General features: G+C 35.6%; 1 non-coding gene across 1 annotated transcript; it reads right to left on the reverse strand.

Moving 5' to 3' along the window:
• Positions 1-4284: 4284 nt before the first annotated feature.
• LOC112774392 (small nucleolar RNA R71) lies at positions 4285-4392 on the reverse strand. Its single transcript, XR_003188884.1, has one exon. It is a non-coding gene; the product is annotated as a small nucleolar RNA R71 (small nucleolar RNA).
• Between the last annotated feature and the right edge of the window lie 475 nt (positions 4393-4867).

Below are 4867 nucleotides of genomic sequence, written 5' to 3' on the forward strand. Positions count from 1 at the left end.
GAGGAGGAAGTTAGAGAGAGAGATCAGATACATGTGTATGCTTTGACACGTCAAGATGCTCAAGTATCCAATGCACTTGTGGCAAGTACTTTACAAGTTTGTTTCTTAGACGCTAGAATATTATTGATACAGGTTCTCATTATTCATATATATCTCTGATGAGCGGATAATTTATACGCTTTTTGACATTGTTTTTAGTATGTTTTTAGTAGGATCTAGTTACTTTTAGGGATGTTTTCATTAGTTTTTATGATAAATTCACATTTCTGGACTTTACTATGAGTTTGTGTGTTTTTCTGTGATTTTAGGTATTTTCTGGCTGAAATTGAGGGACTTGAGCAGAAATCAGATTCAGAGGTTGAAAAAGGACTGCTGATGCTGTTGGATTCTGACCTCCCTGTACTCAAAGTGGATTTTCTGGAGCTACAGAACTCGAAATGGCGCGCTTCCAATTGCGTTGGAAAGTAGACATCCAGGGCTTTCCAGAAATATATAATAGTCCATATTTTGGCCAAGAATTGACGATGTAAACTGGTGTTCAACGCCAGCCTTCTGCCCAAATCTGGCGTCCAGCGCCAGAAAAGGATCCAAAGCCAGAGTTGAACGCCCAAACTGGCACAGAAACTGGCGTTCAACTCCACAAATGGCCTCTACACGTGCAACACTTAGGCTCAGTCCAAACACACACCAAGTGGGCCCCGGAAGTGGATTTATTCATCAATTACTTACTCATGTAAACCCTAGTGACTAGTTTATTATAAATAGGACCTTGTACTAGTCTTTTTGACCATCTTTTGATCATCTTAGGATCTTAGGATCATCTTTGAACGCATTGTTCTTAGATCAAGGGGGCTGGCCATCTCGGCCATGCCTGGACCTTCACTTATGTATTTTCATACGGTAGAGTTTCTACACTCCATAGATTAAGGTGTGGAGCTCTGCTGTTCCTCAAAGATTAATGCAAAGTACTACTGTTTTCTATTCAATTCTTCTTATTTCGCTTCTAAGATATCCATTCGCACCCAAGAACGTGATGAAGGTGATGATTATGTGTGACGCTCATCATCCTTCTCCTTTATGAACGCGTGCCTGACAAACACTTCTGTTCTACATGAATTAAGCTAGAATGAGTATCTCTTAGATCTCCTAACCAGAATCTTCGTGGCGTAAGCTAGAATGATGGCGGCATTCAAGAGAATCTGGAAGGTCTAAACCTTGTCTGTGGTATTCTGAGTAGGATTCAATGATTGAATGACTGTGACGAGCTTCAAACTCGCGATTGTTGGGCGTTAGTGACAGACGCAAAAGGAGGGTGAATCCTATTCCAGCATGATCGAGAACTGACAGATGAATAGCCGTGCCGTGACAGGGTGCGTGAGCATATTATTCACTGAGAGGAGGGGATGTAGCCACTGACAACGGTGATGCCCTTGCATACAGCCAGCCATGGAAAGGAGTAAGACTGATTGGATGAAGATAGCAGGAAAGCAGAGGTTCAGAGGAACGAAAAGCATCTCCATTCGCTTGTCTGAAATTCCTACCAATGAATTACATAAGTATCTCTATCCCTATTTTACTATATAATATTTGAAAACACCATTATCACTTTATATCTGCCTGACTGAGATTAACAAGGTGACCATAGCTTGCTTCATACCAACAATCTCCGTGGGATTCGACCCTTACTCACGTAAGGTATTACTTGGACGACCCAGTGCACTTGCTGGTTAGTTGTATCGAAGTTGTGACAACTATGAATTAAGATCAGAGTACCAAGCTTTGGAGCCATTACCAGGATTTGTTCGAGCCTGGAGATCACAATTTCGTGCACCAAGTTTTTGGCGCCGTTGCCGGGGATTGTTTGAGTTTGGACAACTGACGGTTCATCTTGTTGCTCAGATTGGGTAACTTTCTTTTCGTTTTCTTTTCAAAAATCTTTCAAAAATATTTTCAAAAAAAAATTTCTCTTTTGTTTTCGAAAAAAAAAAATAAAAATGTTTTCAAAAATTTATTCAAAATTTTTAAGAATGAATTCTAGTGCTTCATGAAGCATGAGAAGCCTGGCTGGCTGTAAAGCCATGTCTAAATTCTTTTAGACTGAGGCTTGCAATTTGTTATCAAAGAGCAATATACTCTCGTGTTAAAGACTAAAGCTTGGCTGGCCATTGGCCATGTCTAGTGTTTTGAACTGGAGCTTTCATTGAAAGCTTGGCTGGCTAGTGAGCCATGTCTAATTCCTGGACTGAAGCTTTAGACTAACATGGCAAGATTCCTGGAATTCATATTAAAAATTTTGGAATCCTTATTTTTTCTTTTTCATATTATTTTCGAAAAAAATCCAAAAAAATTAGAAAATCATAAAAATCAAAAATATTTTGTGTTTTTTGTTTGAGTCTTGAGTCACATTATAAGTTTGGTGTCACTAGCATATGCATCTTGCATTTTTCGAAAATTTCATGCATTCATAGTGTTCTTCATGATCTTCAAGTTGTTCTTGGTAAGTCTTCTTGTTTGATCTTGATGATTTTTTGTTTTGTGTCTTTTCTTGTTTTTCATATGCATTCTTGAATTCTTAGTGTCTAAGCATTAAAGAATTCTAAGTTTGGTGTCTTGCATGTTTTCTTTGCATTAAAAACTTTTCAAAATTATGTTCTTGATGTTCATCATGTTCTTCATAGTGTTCTTGGTGTTCATCTTGACATTCATAGCATTCATGCATGCATTCATTGTTTTGATCTAAAAATTTCATGCATTGCATCCTTTTAGTGTTTTTCTCTTGCATCATAAAAATTCAAAAATCAAAAAAATATCTTTCCCTTTTTCTCTCATCAAATTCGAAAATTGAGTTGACTTTTTCAAAAATTTTTAAAAATCAAATTGTTTCTCATGAGTCAAATCAAATTTTCAATTTGAAAATCTTATCTTTTTCAAAATCTTTTTCAAAAATCAAATCTTTTTCAAAATTCTTAGTTATTTTCGAAAATTCCAAAAATATTTTTCAAAAAAAAAAAATCTTTTTCTTATTTTTATACCAAATTTTCGAAAATAACATAATCAATTAATGTTTTGATTCAAAAATTTGAAGTTTGTTACTTGCTTGTTAAGAAAGATTCAAACTTTAAGTTCTAGAATCATATCTTGTGATTCCTTATGAATCAAGTCATTAATTGTGATTTTAAAAATCAAATCTTTTTCAAAACTAATTTCAATCATATCTTTTCAAAAATATCTTCTTATCTTATCTTTTTCAAAAATATCTTTTCAAAATATCTTTTCTAACTTCCTAACTTCTTATCTTTTCAAAATTTGTTTCAACTAACTAACTAACTTTTTGTTTGTTTCTTAACTTTTTCAAAATTACCTAACTAACTCTCTCTCTCTAATTTTCGAAAATATCTTTCCTCTTTTTCAAAAATTTCTTTTTTATTAACTAATTATTTTTATTTTTATTTTTAAATTTTAAAAATTTTTCGAAAATTTCTAACATTTTTCAAAAACCATTTTTCAAAAATCACTAACTCTTTTTCAAAATAATTTTCGAAAATTATACCTCCCCCATCCTATTCTATTTATTCATTCATATCCTAACATCTCATCTCACATCTCTTCCATCCGTACAGTTGTGCTTCTTCCTTTACATCACATTCTTTGTCTCCCCCTCTTTTCTTCCACTCACAAAGGGATCCCTATACTGTGGTATAAAGGATCTCCATTATTATTATTATTTTTCTGTGCCTTCTTCTTTGTCATATGAGCAGGAGCAAGGATAAGAACATTCTTGTGGAAGCAGATCCAGAACCTGAAAGGACTCTGAAGAGAAAATTAAAAGAAGCTAAAATACAACAATCCAGAGATAACCTTTCAGAAATTTTCGAACAGGAAAAGGAGATGGCAGCCGAAAATAATAATAATGTAAGGAAGATGCTTGGTGACTTTACTGCACCTAATTCCAATTTACATGGAAGAAGCATCTCCATTCCTGCCATTGGAGCAAACAACTTTGAGCTGAAACCTCAATTAGTTTCTCTGATGCAGCAGAACTGCAAGTTTCATGGACTTCCATCTGAAGATCCTTTTCAGTTCTTAACTGAATTCTTGCAGATATGTGATACTGTTAAGACTAATGGAATAGATCCTGAAGTCTACAGGCTCATGCTTTTCCCTTTTGCTGTAAGAGACAGAGCTAGATTATGGTTGGATTCTCAACCTAAAGACAGCCTGAACTCTTGGGATAAGCTGGTCACGACTTTCTTAGCCAAGTACTTTCCTCCTCAAAAGCTGAGCAAGCTTAGAGCTGATGTTCAAACCTTCAGACAGAAAGAAGGTGAATCCCTCTATGAAGCTTGGAAAAGATACAAACAGTTGACCAAAAAGTGTCCTTCTGACATGCTTTCAGAATGGACCATCCTGGATATATTCTATGATGGTTTATCTGAGCTATCAAAGATGTCATTGGATACCTCTGTAGGTGGATCCATTCACCTAAAGAAAACGCCTGCAGAAGCTCAAGAACTCATTGACATGGTTGCTAATAACCAGTTCATGTACACTTCTGAAAGGAATCCTGTGAGTAATGGGACGCCTATGAAGAAGGGAGTTCTTGAAGTTGATACTCTGAATGCCATATTGGCTCAGAATAAAATATTGACTCAACAAGTCAATATGATCTCTCAGAGTCTGCATGGAATGCAAGCTGCATCCAACAGTACTCAAGAGGCATCTTCTGAAGAAGAAGCTTATGATCCTGAGAACCCTGCAATAGCAGAGGTAAATTACTTAGGTGAACCTTATGGAAACACCTATAACTCAACATGGAGAAATCATCCAAATTTCTCATGGAAGGATCAAAAGCCCCAACAAGGCTTTA

Source organism: Arachis hypogaea, chromosome 18 (genome assembly GCF_003086295.3).
Source record: "Arachis hypogaea cultivar Tifrunner chromosome 18, arahy.Tifrunner.gnm2.J5K5, whole genome shotgun sequence".
In the NCBI taxonomy this organism is placed as follows: domain Eukaryota; kingdom Viridiplantae; phylum Streptophyta; class Magnoliopsida; order Fabales; family Fabaceae; genus Arachis; species Arachis hypogaea.